The sequence below is a fragment of the Danio aesculapii genome, chromosome 9 (genome assembly GCF_903798145.1).
Source record: "Danio aesculapii chromosome 9, fDanAes4.1, whole genome shotgun sequence".
Lineage (NCBI taxonomy): Eukaryota > Metazoa > Chordata > Actinopteri > Cypriniformes > Danionidae > Danio > Danio aesculapii.
The window spans coordinates 48,517,480-48,545,313 of record NC_079443.1 but is presented as its reverse complement, the minus strand read 5'-3'; the positions used below and the strand labels follow the sequence as shown (position 1 = coordinate 48,545,313).

The 27,834-nt window shown below is 38.7% G+C and overlaps 1 long non-coding RNA gene across 1 annotated transcript; it reads right to left on the bottom strand.

Annotated features, from left to right (window-relative positions):
* Positions 1–3,170: 3,170 nt before the first annotated feature.
* On the bottom strand, positions 3,171–24,373 carry LOC130234433 (uncharacterized). Its single transcript, XR_008838311.1, has 3 exons — positions 24,262–24,373; positions 3,870–3,978; positions 3,171–3,733 (listed from the first exon to the last, which is right to left on the bottom strand). It is a non-coding gene; the product is annotated as an uncharacterized LOC130234433 (long non-coding RNA).
* Between the last annotated feature and the right edge of the window lie 3,461 nt (positions 24,374–27,834).

The window sequence follows — 27,834 nt, the reverse complement described above, 5'->3', positions numbered from 1 at the left end:
TGTAACACTGTCTATGGTGGTGTTGATATATTCCAGAACAGAGGAAGTGTAACTGTCAATGTCTGTGTGAGAGCCACATGTGGCCTGGGAAGCAAACATACTCCAGTCTGTGTGTTCAAACCTGTCCTGGAGTGTGGAGTCCACCCCCGCTGGCCACACTTTGATGGTCCTTACTGATGGCTTCACACGGTTGACGATGGGTGAGTATTTGGGGGTGAGAAACAAACAAAGGTGATCTGATTGACCCAAGTGGGGGAGGGGGGTCACAGCATATGCTTCAGCCATGTTTGTGTAAACTTGGTCTAAAGTTTTGTTTCCCCTTGTGTGGCAGAAAATGTTCTGATGGAATTTGGGGAGCACTGTTTTTAAGTTTGAGTGATTAAAATCCCCCGCAACAATAAAAGCAGCCTCCGGGTGAGCAGTCTGTTGTTTGCTGATGGCTGCATGAAGTTCATTCATAGCAAGCTTGGCATCAGAGTCGGGAGGAATATAAGCAGCAGTTGTTTTGGTGGAGGTGAACTCCCGTGGCAGATAAAACGGTCTACATTTAACCATTAGAAATTCCAGGTTAACAGAGCAATGTCTCCCAACGACGACAGAGTTTGTGCACCAAGCTTTGTTAATATAAATGCATAATCCTCCACCTCTGGTCTTACCGGAGTCATCCGCCGTTCTGTCTGCTCGGAATGTTTGATGCTCCGTTAGCGATATAGCGTTGTCTGGTATCCCGCTATTTAGCCATGTTTCTGTGAAAATCATGACATTACAGTTCCATAATCTTTTGCTGTGGTTGATGCGCAGTCGAATCTCATCCATTTTGTTCACCAGTGACCGTACATTGGCGAGAAAGATGCTGGGTAAAGAGAGCCGGTGTGGTGTTAGCTTTAGCTTAGCTCTTAGCCCGCCGCGCTTCCCCCGTCTTTGTTACGTTCTCTGCGCCGCCTTCGAGCACTTCCGTGGAGGGCTCTGAGGCCCGGGTGTTCTGGCGATCTCAGGGATGAGTCGAAGATTGTTAATAAAACTGTCCGGAGTGCACAAACCAATATCCAAGATGTCCTGTCGGGTGTACGATGTAAAGGCACTGCTGTTCTGTACGAACAGACCCGAAATGAGCAGGGATAATACCGCAAAATTGCAGAAACTGGAGAGACGCTGGGCTTCGCGAACTGAACGCGCCGCCATCTTACCGTCTATGTCTAGGGTAATTAGGTAAGTTACTGTATAATGAAGGTTTGTTCTGTAGACTATCGAAAAAAAATTTAGCTTAAAGGGGCTAATAATTTTGACCTAAAGTGTTTTTAAAACTTAAAAACTGCTTTTATTCAAGCCGAAATAAAACAAATAAGACTTTCTCCATAAGAAAAAATATGATCAGACATACTGTGAAAATTTCCTTGCTCTGTTACACATAATTTGGGAATATTTAAAAGAAAAAAAATGTAAACAAGCTAATAATTCTGACTTCAACTGTACATGCTTGCGTGTATGTGTATATATATATAAATATATATATATATATATATATATATATATATATATATATATATATATATATATATATATATATATATATATATATATATATATACACACACTGGATGGACCTGAACTAGATTTTTGAGTAGCCAGTCTTGTAAGCTAGAATGTTTACTTCACAATTATGTAAAAAAAAAAAAAAAAAAAAAAACATTACAATGATTTAAATTTTGTGAAGTCTATTTTGCGGCCTCTCAGCTGTATGCGTGGTAGTGACAATGGTCATGAATAATTCACACCTGGAGAGACAAAAGACACTCCCCCACTGCCTAATGTTCACCCATCAAAGGCATTGTAAAGCAATGTTCAGCTGCAAAAGCTAGCCCAAACTAAATGCTTGTTGTTTTACAGTACTTGCTGTATTATGACCATATAAACACTCTGGGTAAACAATATACGGTGCTTAGCATATATAAGTACACCCCTCACAAATCTATATTTTAAATTCATATTTTTAATAGACATGTACAGGTCCGGTTCGGGGACCACAGGATTTCATTTCTGTTATTTTGCAGAAAATGTTGTTCTGTTGGCTTCATCGAACATGGACCTTCAGCATGCACTGGGGCGGTTTGCTGCCGAGTGTGAGGTGGCTGGGATGAGAATCAGCACCTCCAAGTTTGAAGCCATGGTGCTCCACCGGAAAAAGGTGGTTTGCCATCTCCAGGTTGGAGGAAAGTCCTTACCACAGGTGGAGGAGTTCAAGTATCTTGGGGTTTTGTTCACAAGTAAGGGAAGAATGGAACGTGAGATTGACAGGCGGATTGGTGCAGCGGTAGCAGTAATGTGGACGATGTACCAGTCCGTTGTGGTAAAGAAGGAGCTGAGCCATAAGGCAAAGCTCTCAATTTACTGGTCAATCTTTGTTCCTACTCTCACCTATGGTCATGATCCTTGGGTCATGACCGAAAGGACAAGATCTCGGATACAAGCGACCAAAATGAGTTTCCTTCGCAGGGTGACAGGGTGCACCCTTATAGTCAGGGTGAGGAGCTCTGTCATCCGGAGTTCTCTCCTAAGACTGCTGCCCCTGTGACCTGGCCCCAGATAAGCAGATGAAAATGACATGACATGACATTTTTAATAGGTAGCAATACAATATTATATTTGTGCATATACATTAGATTATTCAGTACTGAGGCCAAATCTGGAGCTAATCTAACAAAACAACTTCTGATAACGGTACAAATCTAGTACATCCAAAGTTATATGTTATAGAAAATTATTAAATTTAAATTTTAAAAAGAAGAAAAATCAAGAGAAGCTAAATAAATAAATTAAAATAATTAATAAAAATAAACCTAAACTAAGGTGTTACCCTATACACTATCAAGATTATGCGCATGAATAGCAAAAATGTCCACAGACCTGTCTGGGTCTACTAATTAGGTACAATATAGTTTGTTGAAAAATGTTACTTGAGTAACAGGTAACACTTTAGTTTGGGTCTCAATTGATTGTATTGTTTGGGTCTCAAACAAGCCATTAACTAACACTAATAGCTTAATAAACTGCTAATTAGTTAGTAAGGCATACTTTATAACTAATGAACAGTTAATAGCTTAATAATAGGTAGGTCATTAGCCAGTAGTTAATAGCATGAATTGTGACCTAAACTAAAGTGTTAACAGTTCTATAAAGCAACAGTTGCCTGGGTCATGACTGGTGGCTATAAAAGAAAAGCGAAGGAGGAAAATTCTGAAGGATTCAGCTTGAGCTGCATTAATAGAACATGGCCAAGTTTGTCTTCTGATTTTTTCGCTTGAGTTGTCATAGGATTGAGGAGCTCAGGAGGTGCTTATTTGCGCTAATTAGTCTTCGATGCTAGCAGCCTCTCATCTGCCTGCCAGCAAAGCCCCAGCCCAGCCTGTCCCGCCGGATTTGCCTGACAGATGGTAAAATCGTCCCCAGCTTCCAGGACATTAACTCATTTTGGCTTGAGTATCCTGACAAAGGTGGAGCACCCAAAGTGGTGTTCTTTGGCCCTCTTCGAAAGCACTGAATGGTTAATCCCAGCACTTCATCTCACGGTCCGCAACAAGTTGTCAGATCCCAGTCCCGGAGCGACAATGTCCTGTTAATGTATTTGCAGTTTGGTATTCTCTTTCCACTGAACGGGAGCGCTGGATTCTTGGGAAGAACATATTATAGACGCACCTCGTTTTAAAAGTTGGCTCGGTGCAGTTGCTAGTGGTTTCTGTTGAATCACAGTAGCAGCTTAATCACATAGCAGATCTGGACTGGGGAATATCACACCTAAATCAATGGAACATGCATGCAGAGTCATGCTGAAATAAAGGAGTTTGTGTTTACGGTGTTCCTAACATGCTGACCTTTAGCAGATCCTGCGTGCGGATGGTACTGTCCGAGTGGGTGGTTATTTGTGGAGGCCGGTTTTTCTTGCTTTTAGCCACAGGAGAGTTTTAATCTGGGAGGAACATTCTAAAAAAAAGAGACAGGCAGGAATGCAAGTAATTCCACTGGACATTTGGTGCATATAGCATTTACATGTACAGTTGAAGTCAAAATTATTAGCCCTCCTGTGATTTTTTTTCTTTTTTAAATATTTCGCAAATGATTTTTAACAGAGCAAAGAACTTTTCACAGTATTTCCTATAATATTTTTTCTTCTGGAAAAAGTTTTGTTTTATTTCGACTGGAATAAATGCAGATTTCTATTTTTTTAAAAACATTTTAAGGTCAATATTATTAGCCCCTTAAGCATATTTTTTTGTTGTTGTTCGATTGTCTACAGAACCATCGTTACACAATGACTTGCCTAACTACCCTAACTTGCCTAATTAACCATCATAGGCTCATTCTGAAAACGTAGCCCTATATAAATTTCTGGAGATCGCGAATTATAAAGCCAGAGTTACGTATGACTGCATTTTGTCTTTAAAACGAATGCTAGAGCGGTCTTATGCCGTTACTTTACATGTTTTCCAGCTGACTGCTTACCTCCATATGGACAGCTTTTGCTGCTTTTCGAACTTGAGACGCTCAGAGGAGTTGACCACAATGTCGGGGATCGGTGACGGTTTCAGAAAGCAGGTAAGACAAAAAACAGTAGCCAATAAATAAAATAAACAAGTAATTAACAGTGTGAGAATGTAAGAAAATGTGAAACCATGCAAAAAATCAGGCAAGGCCTTTTTTTCCCGGAGCCCAACTGTCGGTTGTGTTTAGAAAAGTGGGTGGGCGGGTTAGTGGATCGGTCAGTCAGTCATTCAGTCACTCACTCAGTGAGTCAGTTGACAATGGCCTCTGGTGGATTGACATGAAAAGAGCAGGTGCGAATGGCACTCGCGAGAGAAATTGAAGAAAAGCGTACACAGCGGCCTCTGGTGGGTTTGTGAAAATGAAAACTGCAAAAAAACGTAGCTCTTGAGATGTAGAAATGTACGGAAATGTACACTGTATTTGGGGTATGTAATCAGAATAAGCCTGAGTTAAAAAAGCCTGAGTTTTACTGTTGTCAGTAAAATCTGCGTGAACCAAAATTTGCAGAGCGAGTTTGCTAATGTACCTCCAACTGTAATTTAATATTGAGTAGGGGGCGGGGCTTGAAGCTGAATACTAGTATTTTAAAAAATATCTAGTAAAATATTATGTAATGTCATCATGGAAAATATAGTTAGTAGTCTACTACTAACTACAAAGATGGTCAGTTATTAGAAATTAGTAGTTGAAAAAACTTCTTTCTATTAAACAGAAATTGGAGAAAAATATACAGGGGGTCTAATAAATCTGACATCAATTGTATGTATGCAGTCAACTTTTTGCAAGCTGACAATAATATGCAGTCCTCCCCCATCCACACCACCAACAAAAAAGCTCCTTAGCAAAGGTTAGTCGTTGATTGTTGATTCTTAATGCTGAAGTTTGGCCCCTGTAGGCTTTCAGTCCAAATTCTCTTAAACATCAAGACATTGTATGCCAGTCTTAAACTGAAGAGTGTTTCCAGCTGCATTGCTGAACTGATTGCCCATTCTCCGCCTGTCCTCTTGTGCATTTGTTTTTATTTCAATGCATCCTACAGTACTCTCCATGGTATACTAGGTGCTTAGTTACAGACATACAAGTATGGTAAGGTCTTAAAGAAACACTCCACTTAAATACAAAAATACAATAAATAAATAAAATGGCCTCATTTTTACAAGTCAAACTTTATTTATAGAACACTTTAAAAACACAAAAGTGAGCCAAAGTGCTGTACAGAAATATACAACAAAATAAGCATAATAGTATATAAAATACAAAATAAAATATAGCTAAACTACCTAAAAAGGCATATAGATCCATTTATATAAAATAACCAGTTAGTAAGATCAAATGTCAACAAAAAAAGCAAAGAGTTTTAAGAGCTGATTTAAATGAAAACACAAAAGAGGCCTGTGTAATGGAGAGCGGCAAATCATTCCATATTCTAGGACCTACCACAGCGAAAGCACGATCCCCTCTAAGCTTACGCTTTGTTTTTAGCACAACCAGGAGAAGCTGATCAGCTGACCTGAGAGAACGAGTGGGCTTAAGGGGTGTTTCAGCTCAGACATATAAGGTGGGGCACGACCATTTAGAGCAGGGGTCACCAAACTTGTTCCTGGAGGGCCGGTGTCCTGCAGATTTTAGCTCCAACCCTAATCAAACACACCTGAACAAGCTAATCAAGGTCTTACTAGGTATTCTTGAAACAATCAAGCAGGTGTGTTGAGGCAAGTTGGAGCTAAACCCTGCAGGGACACCGGCTCTCCAGGACCGTGATTGGTGACCCCTGATTTAGAGATTTAAAAACAAATAAAATAATCTTAAACTTTATTCTAAAATGCACTGGCAACCAATGAAGCGAAGCTAACATGGGGAAATGTGGTCATATTGTGAGTACATTTGCAAGTACATGCTGCAGCATTTTATATCGTTTGCAAATGGGCAATAGCTGACCTGCTACTGTCCATATACAGTGCATTTCAGTAATCTAACCTAGTGGTCAAAAAAGCATGGATTACTCTATCAAACTGTTGTTTTGGTATATATTGCTTTATTTTTGGTAGTTGTCTAATTTGAAAAAAAAGCTAGATTTAACAACTGCTCTAATCTGATTGTCAAATTTCACCACTTAAATTGTGACTGTAGCCTTAATAAGCTGAGCTAACAAACCCAAATTGACCAGTCAACTAGGGAGTCCCAATGGTAGCCTCAAAACTATTACTATGTGTATCATAAAAACTGAACAAATTGAAAGCCAATCAAGACAATCAAGGAACGACTTAACAGTCATCTCTCCCCTAGAGTTGAACAGTTGGGTTTTACTATTTTAATCCATTCATTTAATCTCTCCGATTTCAGCTTAACTTAGTATAGATCATTGAATTAGACCATTAGCATCTTGCTAAAAACGACCAAAGAGATTTAATAATTATGCTATTTAAAGCTTGACTCTTCTGCAGTTACATCATGTACTAAGACGGACAGAAAAATGAAAAGTTGCTATTTTTTAGATCAATATTCCTAGGATCTATACTCTAATTGCAGTGTAATAATCAATGATGTTGTGTATATCCATGAGGTTGTTATCACAAAATAAAGCATGACAGGCCCAACACAAATTAGAGCACTGTTTTGTAAGACTGAAGGACTTTATACTCCAAAAACAACCTTGCTGAATGTATGTTATCCCACTTTTTACCCAGCTATTTGCCACAAAAAAAAAAAAAAAAAATTGACACAATACATTATTTTAAGTCATAATAGTTAATTAATTCTTTAATTAAATGGAAAGGTGACAAAAATAAAAACAGCTGATAAAGTATACACAAACCTGCACATTATTCAGTCACAAGATGACACCAAACAGTCAAAAACACAAAGCTGACAGAAACAAAACAGGTTGAAGTGCATATATGAAGTGCAATGTATTATTCACTCACTGAATGCTGCCAAACACTCAAAAACAGCAGATGTTTGTGACAGATACATATGAATGTGAATGTACACTACCTGACAAAAGTCTTGTCGCCTATCCAAGTTTCAGGAACAACAAATAATAACTTGACTTCTAGTTGATCAATTGGTATCAGAAGTGACTTTTATGAAAGGCAAAGGCCTCTAGATTACGCTTCTTTTAACAAAATAAAATATGATCATGCCTTGATTTTTAATGATTTAATTAGGACAGTATGTTCTGACTTGCTCAGACAAAAGTCTTGTCGATTAACAGAAATAATGTACTGTACAGTATAGAATATAAAGTCATGGTGCAGTGGAAAAAGAATTAATTTTGTGTAAGACTCCCACGAGCTTGGAGGACTGCATCCATGCATCTCTGCAATGACTCAAATAACTTGATAATCAAGTCATCTGGAATGGTGAAGAAAGCGTTCTTGCAGGACTCCCAGAGTTCATCAATATTTGTTGGATTCATCTTTAATGCCTCCTCCATCTTACTCCAGACATGCTCAACAATGTTCATCTCTGGTGACTGGGCTGGCCAATCCTGGAGCACCTTGACCTTCTTTGCTTTCAGGAACTTTGATGTGGAGGCTGAAGTATGAGAAGGAGCGCTATGCTGCTGAAGAATTTGCCCTCTCCTGTGATTTCTAATTAATGTAATGGGCAGCACAAATGCCTTGATACCTCAGGCTGTTGATGTTCAATCCACTCTGTAGATCTCTCGCATGTCCCCATACTGAATGTAACCCCAAACCATGATTTTTTTCTTCACCAAACTTGACTGATTCCTCTGACAATCTTGGGTCCATGTGGGTTCCAATAGGTCTACTACAGTATTTGTGATGATTGGGATGCAGTTCAACAGATGATTCATTGGTAAAAACTACCTTCTGCCACTTTTCCAAATGATCAACTAGAAGTCAAGTTATTATTTGTCACTCTTACAACTGGAATCAATGACAAGACTTTTCTGATGTGAACGTACAGTATTTACTGAGGTCAAGGTGATTTGAAGTTCCTGAATGAACCTGTGTTATTCAATGGTTGTTTTCTCGAAATAACATACCTTGGAATTTCGTGACTGACCAATCAGAAACCAGTATTCCAGAAAACAGTGTAATAACTAATGATATTACTCAGCACCTGAAAATAGTCCAGAATCATCTCTCACAAATGTCTCCATGATTGCAAGATTTTCAAATTCTGCATAATATCAATTCGCCTGCTGCAGCCATGGTATGGCAGTAAAGTTCCTTGATATATTTGAGTTATGTCAGCTGAGATGACTAGGAAAGTTCAGTTGACTCATTTTTACTTCCCTGATTCTTGTCCAATCAAAAGCTGCCTAAAAACAAAATGTCCTTGTCTTAAACTAAAGCCTTATCTGGAAAAATGTCTCAGGCTCTTTATTGTGTCCCACCCAGATGTCCTGTTCCAATAGTAAATGTGTTAATACAAGAGACAAAATGTGATACCATGGGGCCTTAAAAAAAGATTCTTCTCATTTCTCAACCCAAAAGCTTTCAAAATCAAAATCACATACCATTCTTGTCTGAGCCTAATTTTGATCTGGTCAGACAGATTCCTCTCCATCATCCTCATCAGAATCAGAATTATAAAATACACCATGCAGACTAAAGCAATGTCAACAAAGTGTCAGGATTCCAATATCCAAAAAAAATGGCTTCGGAAAAGACAACACGGGTTGTGAAATGTGCTTGCATAATGTGTTAATGGAATCAAAAAGTTACTTTCTAAAAATAAATCACACCCCAAAACACTTAAGCTCCCAACACACGAGCGGCCTGCTCAAAGTTTGACCGCAATTACATTAAATGACTCTATTTTCTCTCCGTCTTCATAATTTCCAGTCAAGTTGTAATTCATCAGTGTGTGTCAGCATCAAACAGGCCGGCAGGAAAGAGGGAAACGCCTCACTCTATTTTTAAGAACAAAGTATTCCAGGTACACTTCCAAAGCTTCACTTTTGCTGCTGCGGCCAAACATTTACCAAAAGTCCCAGCCGTGGACACCTGAGATCATATCATGACAAATATCTGGACTAAACTCAAACAGAGTTGCAAAACAAAGTTATTGTAGTGAATGAAAACTAGGCTACATTTGTTTTAAGTTATATTAAATACTATGTACTCATTAAAAAAATAAATACAATGTACTTGTGTATTGTACAGTGTACTGCATTGAAAAAAGATTTATGGGTCTATTAAGATGTGATACAGGTAGAGTTAGGGACAGGTTTGGTGATATGAGTAGGTTTAAGGTTGGGTTAAGGTGTAAAGGATGAATCAAAAGTCTAATCATACACTTACTGGCCACTTTATTAGGTACATCTGTCCAACTGCTTGTTAACACAAACTTTTAATCAGCCAATCACATAGCAGCAACTCAATGCATTTAGGCACATAAACATGGTCAAGACAATATGCTGCAGTTCAAACCGAGCATCAGAATGTGGAAAAAAGGGCATTTAAATGACTTTAAACTTGGCATGGTTGTTGGTGCCAGACGGGCTGGTCTGAGTATTTCAGAAACTGCTAATCTACTGGGATTTTCACACACAACCATATCTAAGGTTTACAGAGAATGGACTGAAAAAGAGAAAATTGTCAGTGAGTGGAAGTTCTGTGGGCGCAAATGTGTTGTTGATGCCAGAGGTCAGAGGTGAATGGCCAGACTGGTTCAAGCTGATAGAAAAGTAACAGTTACTGAAATAAGCACTCATTACAACCGAGGTATTCAGAAGAGCATCTCTGAATGCACAACACATCAAACCTTGAGGTGAATGAGCTACAGCAGCAGAAGACCACATTGGGTGCCACTCCTGTCAGCTAAGAGCAGGAAACTGAGGCGACAATTCGCACAGGCTGACCAAAATTGGATAATGGAAGATTGGAAAAACATTGCCTGGTCTGATGAGTCTCGATTTCTACTGAAACATTCGGATGCTAGGGTCAGAATTTGGCGTCAACAACATGAAAGCATGGATCCATCCTACCTGGTATCAACGTATCAGGCTGGTGGTGGTGTTGGTGGTGTAATGGTGTGGGGGGTATTTTCTTGGCACACTTTGGGCCCATTTGTACCAACTGAGCATCATGTCAACGCCACAGCCTACCTGAGTATTGTTGCTGATCATGTCTATCCCTTTATGACCAACCACAGTGTCCCCATCTTCTGATGGCTACATCCAGCAGGATAACACGCCAAGCCATAAAGCGTGAATCATCTCAGACTGGTTTCTTGAACATGATAATGAGTTCACTGTGCTCAATCCAATTAAGGCAGTTCTGAACAGTACTAGTAAGATGTACCTAATAAAGTGGCCAGTGAATGTATATTAACATTATTAATACACTATTAACAAACCATTAACTAAGACTTTTAGCTCAATAAATTACTAAGTAGATGCTTATTACTAATAAAGTAAGCCAGTAATTGGGTTTAGAATTAGGGATGTAAAATAAAAGTCATACTTTATAAGTGCTAATAGACAGTTGATATCTTAATAATAGGCAGGTAATATGCCAGTCATTAAAAAATATGAACTGTTACTTCAACTAAATTGTAACCAAATTTAGTCATGGAAAATAATCATCTCATCTCATGTCATTTTTATCTGCTTTTTTCAGGGTCGGGTCGCAAGGGCAGCAGTCTTAGGAGAGATCTCCAAACGTCCCTCTCCTCAGACACTTCCTCCAGCTCCTCTGGGGGGATCTCGAGGCGTACTCAGGCCAGCCGAGAGACATAGTCCCTCCAGCATGTCCTGAGTCTTCCCCGAGGCTTCCTCCTGGTGGGACATCCCTGGAACACCTTCCCAGGTAGGTGTCCAGAAATGTGCATCATACACTGTAGTTAATGTGACAAAATAAAGCAACCCAAGCTCATTCTGAAAACGTACCACCATATACATTTTTGGAGAGCACGAAATACATCCCAGGAGATATGTTTTTTTTTTTTTCTTACAGTTTTTGCAAATCCACTAGAGGCTGCTGTGTACGCTTTTTTTAAATCTCAAATTCCTCTCACGACGAGTGCCATTCACACCTACTGTTCTTGTGTAAATCTACCAGAAGCGGCTGTTGACTGACTGACTGACCAATCAACTGATCCACCCTCCTCCTTCTCTAAACCCAACCGACAGTTTTAAAAAGCACTCCAGAAAAAGAAAAGCCCCCGTGTAAATGTAGAGTAAATTATAAACACTATTAGACCTAAAACTAATCCTTGTGGTTTGTCACAATTTACATTCACATATAAAGACATATAGTTACCAATTTCAACAAACTGTTGTCCATTTCTTAAATAACTTCTTATCAAATCCAAAGCTACTACTCGAATACCTTACATTTCTAATTTACTGACCAATATATATATCATGATTTATTGTATCAAATGCCATGAAACCCCCCATCTCAACAGGGAGTTTTCACACCTCTATTTTGGATAAAGTCAGAAAAGTGGGTGTGTCTAGCTCTGTTTAGGTGGGAGTGTTGGGGGAGGGAAAGAGGGAAGGATTTGAATAAAAATGGGAGTTTACATTTGGGCACGCGCTGATTTTCACCGAGGCAAAACAAACACACAGAAGCAGGGGAGACAGTGACTGTGGAATGTTTGATACAGCATAAGAGGAAAAAACTCCGCATTTTTCCTGAGTACTGTGAATTGAGACGCACTACTCTTTCACATGGTATTTTCTGCCAACGTTAAACAGCAAATATGCAATATTTCATGCAGCAAATCAGTCTCACACGTTATTTTACAGTGGCAAAACAAACACACAGACGCAGGAGAGACAGTGACTGTGGAATGTTTGATACTGCACGTCGTATAAGAGAAAAAACCTTCCGCATTTCTCTAACTTGGATGCACTGGGTAGGTAGCGTCAGAAAGCCGTGAGTGTATAGACTGTCACAAAATGTGGTGAAAATTCAACATGACGGTAATAGTTTGATTGCGATGTTTACACTCTGAGAGCAGCATTTACAGCGGATCTTTCAGTCCATAATATTGTAGTGATATTAACGTAGTGTATACTTAGTAACTTAGAAATCATTTTGACTAAGGTCTGTCTTTAAACACTGAAAGAGTACTGCTGACGATACGAAATAACTTTGCCATCTGAATGAACAAACAAAGGACACTGATCACACACACTTACCAAATCTGTAGAGACAAGACAATCAACACCAACTGGACAACACCAGCTCTTGGGTAAAAAAAATGTTTCTTAGACACGTATTTTTGTCACGTGCACTGTAATTCACACGTGAGTCCAGCTGCGCTCTCATAGCGTGAAAATGAAAACAGTACATTTGTATATTGCAGTGCATTAATAAACACAACACTGACGACCAGTGTCTCCAAACTGTTCATGTTTTTCTTCACACTTGTTTTGGCAACACAACGTGGCGTCTCTCTGCCGTCTGAACACTGTATCAGGTGAAAACAGTCATGCATATTAATGAAGTCGCACTGCATACACAAGAGAGCGCGCCTGATAGGTTTGAACCAAGTCTTTCTCATGAATGAATGCAGCACACTCAGAGACGTCACAAAGTACTCCCAGGTACAGACAGCCAGTCTAGATGCTGGAATACACGCTAAGATCTCATGGCCGTGAGGCAGCTTCAAAAATTCGTTTCAAACCGGAAGAACGAATTTGCTCGAAATAATGCAAAAACAACCATTTTTCACTTTTTTTGTGAAATATATTTGTCCTAATAGTGTTTTTAGCTGCGTGGGACACATATCAGAATCAGAATCCGTTTTATTGCCAAATGTGCTTCACACACACACTCATTTGTTTTGGCTACAGAAGCTTCCAGTGTACATAAAGTGACAATTGACCAACACAAAACAAATAAATATGAAAAATTAAAAATTAAAAAAAACGATAAACATTAAACAGAGATGCAGTTAGTCAAAAAATCTGGATGTTGAATTGTGTGTACAGATTTGTTATAAATATACAGGTTATAATGTGCTGTGTACAAATACTAATGGAGAAGGTATTGCATTGTATATTGATATAAGGTGCTGTGTACAAGTGCGTATGAGAAAATAAATGACTGTCAACGGCTCAAAAAATGTGCTTTGGTGTTTCGTGACCCTTTAAATCTATAAAAATTCCAACTAACTTTTCCTTTTTATCTATCTTATAAGTAATTTCCTCAATAATTTCTGCTATTGTCAGAGATGTTGATCTATTTGTCCTGACACCGTTCTGGGGTCAAAAATCTGACTTACTGTTAGAAGTACCTGTAGAATGGGCTTTTACAGACAAACACATATAAAATGTTTTCTATACACATACAATATGTATTAAACTTTTCTGCATCTGCCAAAAACAATCTAAACTATGTAACATATGTCGCAATTAATTAAGAACTGCGTCTTCATTTTTATTTTTGAAATTGAAACTAAATATATAAAAACTAAATAGCAGCTTGTTCATAAAAACAAACTAAACTAAAACTAACCCAGGATTATTTTAACAACCTAAAACTATTTGAAAACAGTATAAAAAAACACAAATTCAAAATTGCAAACTATAATAACCTCAATGCAAAAACCCTCACTCTATAATCAAACTCAGGTGAATGGAGCTTGGAATGTGAAGGGCTCTAAATAAAGCTTAATGTCTTTCCAACATTAATAATGTCGTTGGATAGTGATTACTAGAATAAAAATAAATGACCTGTTAGACGTGTAATAAGGTCAGTAAACTGCCGAGCAAACATGACTCACTCAGCTGCGTGTGGGGTCTCGGCTTCTGGGATGCTGTATGAACACTCATTTACTTGTTCAAAGGATCCATTTTTATACCGTCCTAATGGCTGCTGAGAGCTATGACTTGCAACCCGTGCATTTGGGGTTTTTCTTCTTTCAGTCCTGGTTTTGCTCTTTCTTTTGACACAAACTGTAAAAATGGGCATGAATTTAATGATAAAAAATAAACAGTAAACGTCTGTAACAGTAAGTTTCTTTAAAATATATACAGTTTTACGGAGAGAGATGTTTTACAACACATTTCTAAACATAATAGTTTTAATAACTCATTACTAATAACTGATTTATTTGATCTTTGCCATGATGACAGTAAATATTATTTTACTAGATATTTTTCAAGACACTTCTATACAGCTCAAAGTAGAGACCTGCTTCTGAGCCCGAGCCCATCGGGGCCTGACTATTTTATGCCCCTAGGGCTTCGGGCCAATTTTAGCCCTGTATACATTTGTCAAGTAGCTTGCCATGTACGTTGGCGGACTTGAGATGCGGAGAGTAGTTGACCACAACAGGGTTCGAGTCCGGTAAAGAAGGGTTCTAGAAAGTGGGTACGACAAAAACAGAATCCAAAAAATAAAAAAATAAACAAGTAAATAACAGGGCGAGAATGTGGTAAAATCTGAAAACGTGGTAAACATCTGCTTTTCTTTTTCTGGATTGCTTTTTAAAACTGTTGGTTGGGGTGGGCGAGTGAATCTGTGCTTTTGAAAACACTATTGGTTGGGTTTAGGGTAGAGGGAGAGTAGGTCAGTTGATCAGTTAGTCAGTCAGTCAGTCAGTCAACAGCGGCTTCTGGTGGATTTACGTGAGAACAGCAGGCCGTATCCTGAGCAGCTACTGTGGTGGTCATGGAGGAGTGGAGAACATGAGACTGATTCCTGTGACGCTCCAGAGACAGATGAGTCTTCGCTGAGGCCAGCTTCCAGCCTCTGCCACTGAGACTGCAGCTCTGCACAAGACGTTTGGCCAGCGGAGAAATTAAAATGGTCGTGCCCAACTGAGCCTGGTTTCTCTCAAGGTTTTTTTTCTTCACTTCCGCCTTTAGTGAAGTTTTTTTTCCCCTCTCCGCTGTTGCCACTGGCTTGCATGGTTCGGGATCTATAGAGCTGCGCATCGTTGGATTTGCTCTTCAGTGTTTGGTCTCTCAGTAGTGATTATTAAACCACACTGAACTGAGCTAAACTGAACTGAACTTAAACACTACAAACTGAACTACACTGTTCCTATTTACTATGACCTTTTATGTGAAGCTGCTTTGACACAATCTACATTGTATAAAAGCTATACAAATAAAGGTGAATTGAATTGAATTGTTACTTACTTCCTTGGACGTATTTGGTGCTCTCCAAAACTGTAAATTGGGTTACGTTTTCAGAATGAGTCTGGGTTGAGATTTTTACAGTAAATTTAACAGATTATTATTATTATTATTATTAACAATAATAATAATATTATTATTATTATTATCATAGGCCAGAGCGAGATGACTTTAAAGAAAAAGGAACAATTTGCATCTCAAAAAGAGGAGCAACAAGCGATGGTACACATGCTTGTATTTCATGCCACAAAGAACAGCGGCATTCCTCTTTTGGCCATGGTTATTTTAAAATAATGATATAAATCTCTGAGTCCAGCTGCAGAGGAAGGAGGCAGGCAATGATGGATGATGCTGGGGCAGTTTTACAGTTGAGGCCGATTTCACACAAAAACAGAGCAAAGTTTTTCTCTGCGGCAAACATCACTATTAATATTGCTCACGCTCGGCATCTGAAAAAAAGTTCAGTGTGCAATTTGTCATACAATGTTTGTGCTACAGACATGAATGATTCCTCAAATCATGCGGCTTGCAGAGAAAAGGTGGGCTGTTATTTTTCTAAGAGATCAGACTTGTGATTTTCTTCTGGCGCGCAATAAAATAGGTGAAACATTCCTTAGACTTACAGTAAACTGAAGGAGACAGAAGGAGGTGGGTGCTTTTTTTTTCTTTTGAAAAACTTACTTGAAGACATCATGTTAATGTCACCCATATTTTCTTTTTTAGACTACATAAAAATATTTATTAATCTTAAAGTCTGTGGTAAATCAAAATTTGCAATGTTTATTTTGCTAGTGTGTGACAACACGGTGGCTCAGTGGTTAGCACTCTCGCCTCACAGCAAGAAGGTCTACAGTTCGAGCCCTGGCTGAGTCAGTTGGCATTTTTGAATGGAGTTTGCATGTTCCGGGTGCTCCGGTTTTCCAAACAGTCCTAAGACATGCGGTATAGGTGAACTGAACGAACTAAATTGGCCATAGTGTATGTGTGTGAATTAGTGTGTATGGATGTTTCCCAGTACTGGCATCCTCTGCGTAAAACATATGCTGGAATAGTAGTCGGTTTGTTTAGCTGTGGTGACCCCTGATGAATAAGGCACTGAGCTGAAGGAAAATGATTGAATGAAGCTAATACACTAAAAAAAAGTTTGTTTTGGTAATTTTCAATCAAAGTCTGATCATTTGCTTCTGCTTTTGGAGTAGTAGTTCTTCTCTGATGATGTCAGTTTGACAGCTTCAGCCACAATATTCTTAACCACACCCCTCTTACTGTTAATTTGCTATAAGGGAATGATGTTCTCAAAGAAAGCCCCGCCCCCTACTCACTATTATATGAGCTACGTTTTTTTTGTTTTCGCGAATCCGCCTTTAAGGATCACATGGCATGTTCAATAATATATCAGACCCCCTAGTTTTTTTACGATCCCTGAATCCAACGGAAAAAAAATTTAATAATCTCATAAAACATAAAATTCCAAAGCATATAATCAAATTAGATTTATTTTAGTTTGCAATTAATTATTTTACATGACTTATAGACGTTGCATATGCAGAATACGTGATGTTTTTGATTGTCTTTCAAAAAATGACGTCTCACCTGCCCCCACACAATCCTAACATTACATGAAAGTGGGGGGATATTTTTTGCAGCCAGTGCAGTAAGCAGACACGGATGAAGCACGAGCGATTTACATGTGAAGTCAATGCAAAGATGCGATTTCAATCATATCATCTCCTTTGTTTTTGGTAACACTACAATAACTACAGACTATGAATCATTTATTAACCATTAGCAAATAGTTAATCCATCATTTGTTAAGCATTAACTCTACATTAATAGACACTAGTAAGCAGTTTATAAATACAAACAAACGCTGTATTCTTGACTTATATAAGCTTAATATTTGTATTTTCATACCTTGTTAATGATTAATCTTTTATTACTAAACCAAGCATTGCATTATTTATAGAGGGATTAACATAATTAGATTAGATTAGCATAAATAGTCCTCACTTTAGATTAGATCACAAAACTGCCTGAACTTGAGTTAATAAAGCATTATGAGCATACAAAGTTGCTATTATTTTATGCCCGAATGATTAGATGTACAAATGTTAATTTGAATCGTTTATTAAAGAGCTACTATTATGGGTTTTTGAAAATGACCTTCCATGTGGTGTGTAACACAGCTCTAGGTAAAGTGAAATATCCAGCTAAGGCTTGAATCTGAAAGTGCGCTGTGTATAAAACTATTGATTAATTTATAAAAGATTCAACTCATAGTGCTTCAAATGAATCATCTTGATAACGAGTCTTTAGCTGTGACGTTGATACGGAACATAAGCCCCGCCCATTTTTTTCCACTCTCAAACCCCGGAAAATTTACACCCCCGGCCCTGCCCACCAACACAGTAGCAAGAAAAGGAAAAAAAAGGACACTGTCGCAGACCCCGGTTGAATCATGTCAGCGAAGACGCTGTGCTTAGCTGAATATTATTGAAAGTGTGAGAAAAAATTTGTGTTATTTCCCTACCCAAAGATGAAACTGAAGAGTCAGTGGTTGAGGTTTATCTTTGCAGAAACACCTCAGCATTATCGCCCCAGCCTTGTGCTGTTTTCCTGTCATTTTTCTGACGAATGTTTCAGCAATCTACATGCTTACAACAGGGGATTCGTCAGCCATTTGTTAAAGGAAGAATCAGAAAAGACCAAATGGGACTTTGTAGAGGTTGACAGGAACTTTACAATACATAGTTCATGGACCAGTTTCTTCCTCCATTTCACAAGTGTAAGTAAGTGCGATTAAAATGGTTTCCTTCTTGTTTTCACTAGCTTGCAAATTATGTATTTAATTGCGTTATGTTACTTGTAATCGCTTGTACTGTATCTGGGTAACTTTTATATTCTCATATTGCATCTAAAACCTAATTGAAAACGTGACGCTTGCTGCTTTGTTTACAGATTATAATGCGTTTGTGAGCTCGTGATCCACTGCCGTTCAGCTGTTCCTACACATGTACAGCGGTCATGTTTCAAAATAGTTCAGCTTTTGCCACTGTGTGGATTAATACTGAATGTGTGTCGATGTTTTTACTTATGGTAAAAAATATGCTGGTGTTTAACTGGTTGAAATTACAGGAATTTTCCAGGATAAATAACAAAACGGGAGGGTGGTGGGAGATGGGTCTGAAATACTGGAGACTCCCGGGAAAAACGAGAGTGTTAGCAGGTGTGCTCACACATACACTCTGCACTCTGACTACTTCAATATTGTTGATAAGCCATGGTGAACGAAGTAGGCCAATCACAACAGACTGTCATCAGTCCAATCAGCGCAGAATAGCCTCACACTAAGGAGGGGTTTGGGAACAAATGAATCACTAAACAAAATATATGAGAGTCGCTGGGATAATTAGGTAAAAATAAATGCATATTATAAGACAATGAAAGTGTTTTTTGACCTTGCATGCATATCAGCATGTTGTTGGAGACCCCCAAAAAACTAATTATGACCCTATTTAATGCATAATAGGGGCTCTTTAATCATTGAGTTATGCATTCTGAAAAAAAACCCACCAAACTATTTTTAAATAACTGGTTTGTAAATAATGCAATACTTAATTTAGTTATGAAAAATTCATCATTACCAAAGTATGAAAATACAATCATAAAGCACATTATACACGTGCTTATAAATCAAGAATACTGCATTTGTAGCTGTATTTACAAAGTGCTTACTAACCTCTATTAATGTAGAGTATATCTTAACAAATGCTTAATAAATGATCCATGCTGTGTATTAAAATGTTATGATTAAAAAAAAATGATACAGATTCAAACAAATACACGTCTACAAGAAAAATCTACACGTCATTCTGTCATGTCATGTCTAGCTAAAATGTGATTTCCCACTACTGCTCAATGAAGTTCATTTAAGACTGCCATTTGACTGGACTTGCTGCATGTGTTGCCAGCTCTGCTGCCACATCTCTCAGCCAGCTTTGGGAAATTTCGTCTTAGTCCAGCACAGGTGGTTCACATTTAGAGGTGAGACTATATATAGCCTGCGAAAACACAATCCAGGTGGTTTTTCCAATGAACAAAGCAGCTAATGCAGAGCCATGCGGCTGCCCCCTCCCAGGGTTTGTTTAATGAACAGGATCTCTGGAGTATAGAGGAAAGATACAGAGCTGCCAGCTGGGCACAGACCGCTGATAATTCAAGCCCATTGGTCAGAGGCACAGAGGGCAGTACATGACACCAATCAAGGCTTTTGGTTTCGCTGTTGGGGAAGCTGCTTTGAAACCGTACCTTCCCGAGCTACAAACCACTCATAATTTAAACTGGTTAAACTACAGTCACGCTGCCCTTTTAACAGTAGCTGGAATGGAGCTATTTAATGGAGGGATTTCTTTCTTTTTTATTAGATTCCAACTAGATTATATAACATTGCAATAAAGTGGCTTTTAACAAGCTTCAAAATAATGAGGGTTTTCAATTAAAGTGGCACTATTAGTCATCAATTCAGTTGATATAGTTTGTTCAAAACAGAACCAATAAGACTATCAGTTTGTATAATTGATTCAACCCAGGCTCATTCTGATGACGTACCCATATATACATTTTGAGAGAGCGCCAAATACCTCCCAGGAGCTACATTTTTTTGCCTTTTTTTATTGTTTTTGTCTTCATGAATCCACCAGAGGCCCCTATGTATGCTTGGTAAGATCTCAAACTTCTCTGTAAACATTTATTTATTTTTTTTATGGAATTTTATTAAAGATAAGTGTGATTTATTCAAATGATTCATTCAAAACAGCTGATTCATTTAGAAACCAAGCCAATTTCATGGATTAGGTTTGCCAAAAGTACCAACTTTAAATCGATACTGAAATTTAACATTTAATCACTGTTCAGCTTGTTATTAAACCATGGAAATTTTGCAAGAAATTGCTTTTTTTCAGTATCAAATGGTGCTGAAGTTGGTTCAGTTTATTACTGAACTGACTGCATATTTTAAGTCCTGTACAAGGATTATTATTTTTTCTTTCTTTCTTTCTTTCTTTCTTTCTTTCTTTCTTTCTTTCTTTCTTTCTTTCTTTCATTCATTTACCTCCGACTTAGTCCCCGATTTATCAGGGGTCACCACAGTAGAATGAACCAACAACTACCATGTCACATGTTTTAACAGTGGAGTAGTACTGGGAAATTCTGGCTTTTTTATCCTGAATTAAAATGCCATTTTGACTGAATTCAAGCACTATATACATACTGCTTGCTTTCTGTAAATACTTCAGCTTTCTGTATGTGTAGATTTATTTGCAAAATAAGTGACAGATTCAGTAATGTCATGGTTGTTGGTGTCAGACAGGCTGGTCTGAGTATTTCAGAAACTGTAGACCTACTGGCATTTTTACGCACAACCACCTCTAGTGTTCACAGAGAATGGTCTGAAAAAGAGAAATTATCCATAGAGCGGCAGTTCTGTGGTTGCAAATGCCTTGTTGATGCCAGAGGAGAATGGCCAACTGGTTCGAGCTGATAGAAAGGCAACAGTAACTCAAATAATCACTCGTTACAACCAAGGTATGCAGAAGAGCATCTCTAAACACACAACACGTCCAACCTTGAGGCAGATGTGCTACAGCAGCAGAAGACCACACTGAATGCTACTCCTGTCAGCTAAGAACAGGAAACTGAGGCTACAATTCACACAGGCTCACTAAAACTGGACAATAGAAGATTGGAAAAGCATTGCCTGGTCTAATGAGTCTCGATTTCTGCTGCAACATTTGGATGGTAGGGTCAGAATTTGGCACCAGCAACATGAAAGCATGACTCCACCCTGCCTTGTATCAATGGTTCAGGCTGCTGGTGGTGGTGTAATGGTGTGGGGGATATTTTTGGCACACTTTAGTACCAACTGAGCATCGTGTCAATGCCACAGCCTACCTAAGTATTGTTGTTGACTATGTGCATCCCTTTATGACCACAGTGTACCCATCTTCTGAGGGCTACTTCCAGCAGGATAACACGCCATTTCAAAGCGTGAATCATCTCAAACTGGTTTCTAGAACATGACAACGAGTTTACTGTACTCAAATGGCTTCCACAGTCACCAGAACTCAATCCAATAGAGCACCTTTGGGATGTGGTAGAACAGGAGGTTTGCATCATGGATTTGCAGCCGACAAATCTGCAGTGATGCTATCATGTCAAAATGGACCAAAATCCGAAGAATATTTCTAGTACCTTGTTGAATATATATATTCATACATACACACACACACACACACACACACACACCATGAATTACAATGTGAATTATAAGTGCCCAGCTCTTTTCTGACAAGCTCATAAAGCAAGCCCAGGAATGCATTCATCTCTCTAGATTTACTAGTCAGGTGTCTTCAAGGTTATTGCGACATGCATATCTTGACAGCATCAAATATTTGAATAGCACTCTTATTCCTGGGAACTCCAGCACAAGACAAAACGCTCCCAGTGAAACATGTTTTGGATAATTTAGCCGGCTGCTGCCTTTGGTCTGAGGAGACATTTCGGCAATGCCACAGTAGCCACAGAGGCCGTTCTGTTGGCCGCTCACGAAGGAAGCATCTTTGCGCCAGGCCACTCTGCCCACTTCCACCCTCCACCTCCTCCTTAAAACTAATCCTGCAGGCGGGCTGTGAGCAGACAGATCTGTCTCCATCACAGTCTGTAACCATCCTTCCCCCACATTTCTAGACTGGGTTAGTCTGACACACACACATGGGGTCTCCAAAAGGCACAAAGGTACTTTTTAGGAATCTCTCTCTCTCTCTTCATTCCTAGAGAATCTATGTCAGGATTTGAGTTTATTGCAGGGTGCAGCCTTCCTCATGCTGCCGTCTGGATTTGGATGTCAACCACATGCCTAATTCACATTTACAGATGGCTGAAAATACATCCTGCATTTAGAGCACTGTTATTTTTCTCAAATACTGTCCATCAAAGACAGATAGATCCATTCTGATCAAATTCCACTTTTGCTGAATGATTGTCATCTTTTATTGTGTGCACCTTTCCATCCTCTTTTTTTTTTACATGTTAATATTATCCAGGTATGCTGAAGTCTCTGAAATTAAGAGAATAGTTCACCCAAAAAATGTACTTTTAAATGTATTATTTACTCACCCTATTGTTGCACCCTAACCCTAACCCTGTAGAATTTTTGCAAAAATCTTCACATATATATTCTCTATGCAGCAACAAATGGACAAAACACAACAAAAGTACTTCCTTAAAAAAACAAAAAACAAGTCTTCTTAGATAAAGGGTAGTAATATACCTTTAAAGGCACCTATGGTAAAAAATCTACTTTTCAAGCTGTTTGGACAGCCATATGTGCATGTATGGTGTATAGACTGTCATATTGGGGTGATATAAGCACACTCAGTGCTTTTTTTTCAATTTAACAACATAAAAAAACGTGGACTAATTGGAGCGGTTTTCAGATCGACTGCAACTTTACGTAGGAGTGCGGTCCCCCCGCCCACCAATATTGATTGACAGGCGCGTCATCATATCCTCAGTTTGTTGATTCACGTCCGCCATTTTCAGCGTGAGTCGAAGCGATATCACTAAAGGAACACCCTAGCTTTATTTTTAGAAGCAAGGCTCATTGGGCTCAACACAAGAGCAATATTCTCCACATTATCAATCTAATCGGAATTATTGGTTGTATCTTTAGGTAGGTTTGCAAACGTGTACTTCTCATTGAGTCTACCTTATACTTCAGCCGTTTGCATTTCTCGCGATTCCAGAAGCTCCCTGTGATCTTAACTAGCATGCGTTTTAGAATTCTAAACATAGGTTACTATCAGGGTACACTCAAGTCGACGGCTGGGTGCCGCGGACCGCTGCAGAAAACTATGTTTAGAATTCAAAAACGCGTGGCGCGACGATTCGGGACACTTCATGTTTCTGCTGTGCCACAGAGAGTGTCTGGTGTGCCGTGTCGTGGCTTCGAGCGGCGCATTCAGTTATTAGTTTATTAGTTATATAATGGTTATTAGTTTCTGTGTTCAAGCTCGGCACTTGAAACTAGCTCACAGTTGGCTGTAAAACTGTACAAAGACACATATGATTTTGTACTCTCTGCTTGGTCTGTGTACGAGCCGTACATGTACGACTGAATGCGGATCCTCTCCTGCTCCTCTCAGTCTGCCTGTCTGTGTTGCAAACACAGAGCGGGTGAGGTCATGGCCCCGCCCCCTTGTTTCGTTGGGCGGGAAGCCGAAACCAGTCTACATGTGAAGCAACACACCCCTAAATTAGCGAACTGTGGACACGCCCCCAACATGACACTTTTTAACACATTATAATAAAAAAATCTGAATTGTGTTTTGAACTGAACCTAAACTGGCACACTTAGAAGAACCATAATATTAATATTAAATCATAAAAAAGAGGTAAACTATGTGCTCTTTAAAACTTAAAAAAAATGTTTTGTGCAACATAGGCTCATTCTGAATACGTAACCCTATATACATTTCTAGAGATCTCGAATTATGTAGCCAGAAGTACGTATGGCTGCATTTCGTCTTTAAAACGAATGCTACTGTGCGCTATGATGCTGTTGCTTTCCATACTAGCAGCTGATTGCTTACCTCCATATGGACGGCTTTCCTGCTGTTTCCACTTTGTCCAGTGACTCGCAGCATACATCAGTGGACTTGAGAGAGGAGTTGACCGCGATGGCAGGCTTGAGTTTGGTGAAGAACAGTTCTAGAAAGCAGGTAAACAAAAAACAAAAGCCAAAAAATATATTAAAAAAGTAAATAACAGGGTGAGAATATAGTAAAATCTAAAAATGTGGTAAAAATCAGGGGCTTTTCTTTTTCTGGATTGCTTTTCAAAACACTGTTGGTTGGGTTTAAGGAAGTTGGTGGTTGCTGGTCAATCAGTGCATTTGAAAACATCGGTTGGGTTTAGGGAAGTTTTTTTTTTTTATTAATTTTTTTATTTATTTGACATGAATAGCACAATTATACTGGACAACCAAATGCATTTGCTTAAGTGTTTTAGCAGACTTGCTAATTCTCAACACATGTCCACAGGAGGCTTGACTAAACTGACAAAATGAAAACATAATAAATACATATACACAACATTATAACTCTTTACATAAAATAACTGAGGGCAAAAGCAAAGGCGACATGATCCAACAAACTAATAGTAGACTATTTGTGCAAACACTGCTGTTTTGTTTTTAACCACCTTTTAAGAACACTACTAAAAATATTTATATTACTTTCTAATTTTAGGCTAACAAGTAAATCATTCCACAGTTTGCCTCCCTTTACAGAGAAAACAGATTGACCAAATGAGGTCTTACACTTTGGCACTAGACAGTCAATATTAGCAGTTGCTTGTGCGACTCTATGAGAGGTTTGTGCCTACTGATTAGATCTGAAAACACCAATGGAACAGGATTATTTAAACATTTAAAAACCAATTTAAGATAATTCAATTTAATAGATCTATCAAAACTGTGGGCGGGTGCTGGTCAATCAGTGCATTTAAAAACACTATCGGTTGGGTTTAAGGAAGGGGGTTGGTGGAGGCATCAGTCGGTCTGTCAGTCAGCCAACAGCGGCCTCTGGTGGATTTACATGAGAAGATCAGGCACAAATGGCACTCGCAAGAGAAATTTAAGATCTCAAAAAGCTTACACAGCAGCCTCTGGTGAATTCACAAAAACAAAAATTGCAAAAAAAAATAAATAAATAAATGCACCTCCTGGGACGTATCTGGCAATCTCCAGAAATCTATATAGGGGCATGTTTTCAGAATGAGCCTGGGTTGATTTTGTGTTTCTATCTATACAGACATGAATGCAGCTTACATTACACAATAAGGAGCCGATCACACCGAACTCGCTTTTACATTCCAAAAATGTTAGGCGCACCACACTGCACAGAAAAAAAGAGGTGAGCTTTTTATGTCACTAGGCAATGACTGAATCAGCTGGGTATTGAGTAAGAGTGTTGCTGTCGATATTAATACAATTTTAATATTTAATAATATTGTGATATTCAAGATTCTTGAAGTCATACAGCTCTGCATAACTCAAAACAGCAACCACAAGTCTCTCCTCCATCTTCAAAAGTCTCCGCTGTTGTCTTGACAACGCAAACACTGCAGGCACCTTAACGGAAACCCGCCTCTGCTTTCATTTGATTGGAGAATGAAAAAGATGCAAGTGACGTAATGTGATTTTTCTGCTCAAAAACACGAGGCGCAGCAGGCGGTTAAAATGCGAGGTGCACAGGGCATATAATCAAAGCGCAGGGTGTGATCAGCCCCTAAGGATGTCCTCAAATAACCCATAGAAACTCAAATAACTCCAAATGGATGTCATTTGTTTTATTTAAAAATCATAATTTTCATTCATTTTCTTTTCAGCTTAGTCCCTTTATTAATATGGGATCGCCACAGCGGAATGAACCGCCAACTTATCCACAGTTATTTATCCACAGCTATTGTACACAGTGGATGCCCTTCCAGCTGCAACCCATCACTCGGTAACATCCATACACTCTCATTCACACACATAGACTACGGACAAATTTAGCCTACCCAATTCACCTACAGCGCATGTCTTTGGACTTGACGGGGAAACCGGAGGACCCAGAGGAAACCCACGTGAACGTGGGGAAAACATGCAAACTCTACATAGAAACGCCAACTGATCCAATCGAGGCTCGAACCAGTGACTTTCTTGCTGAGAGGCAATCGTGTTACCCACTGCGCCACCGTGCAGCCATACACCTAACTAAACTAAAACTAATACTGAAACTTATAAAAATTAAACTGAAAATAAGCAATTTTAAAATATAAAAACTAGTAAATCTACCGCTAAAAACGAATTAAAACGAACTTTTTGAAAACAAAAAGTCAAAATGAGATAAAAACTAAACTAACAAAATATCCAACTATTATAACCTTAATAAAGAGTCCTCAGATGGATAAACACTGTATGTGGATATAAAAGCTTTACACATATTTCCCACAACTGAAATAGACTAAAGTGTTTGTCACCTTCTTTTCAAGAGCAGTGAACATCCAGACAGCCAGAACAGCCAGACTCCTTTGTGATTCGCCCCACAGATTAAAATAACTGCATGTTCACAACTTTACTGGAAACAAATAATTTGAGTATCCATGAACAATGGCAGAGCTTTAATTGGAACGCACTGTCCGCAGTTGAGAACGTTGGAACAAAGGAGCTGTCTGCATTTGTGAGTCTGATGCTTTGCAGGAGAAATCTCATGAATTTCACTCCGACAAAAGAACAAAAAGAAAATATTGTAAAACATTTGACAGTTAGACGCTTTCATGGTGCATTTATTTCCCCTCATTCTCTAGGTTCTACCTGACCTAGATTTCTGTTAAGCTGAAGCAAAGAGTTTGTTGTTAGATCTTGTAGAAATCACAACGCTTTTTTTGCAGATGACTATTAAAAAGGATCAGGTTATTCGGTAAGGAAGGAAGGGAAGTTTTTGTTTTAATTTCAGGGTGTCTGTTGTCAAATGTTACCTGTCTTCAGTGGTTTAGAGCATAGACCAGTCAAGACATGAGCTGACACCTAAATAAATCATTTGTCAGATGATTCTATTGACAAGGATGAGGAATGAGAGGAAGCTCCAGATGACAGGCATCTTTTGCTTCAAATTCCCATCAAAATTGAAGTCAATGCTACGACAAAATTATCAGTAAATAAGCTTTTTTTTAAACATCAAAGTAGGCGACACTGTGGCTCAGTGGTTAGCACTGCCGTCTCACACTAAGAAGTTCACTGGTTTGAGCCCTGGCTGGATCAGTTGGGATTTCTGTGTGAAGTTTGCATGATCTCCCCGTGTTTACATGGGTTTCCTCCGGGTGCTCTGGTTTCCCCTACAGTCCACAGACATGCGGTAAGGTAAATTGAATAAACTAAATTGGCTGTAGTATGAGTGAATGAGTGTGTATGGATGTTTCCCAGTACTGGGTTGCAGCTGGAAGGGCATCTGCTGTGTAAGACATAAACTGGATAAGTTGGTGGTTCATTCCCCTGATGAAGAAAGGGATTAAGCCGAAGGAAAATGAATGAATGAAAGAAATAAATATAATACTTTTTTTTTATTGGACATTGGTCATTAGCTTTGTTTCCATTTACATATTTTTATGCAGATTTTGGA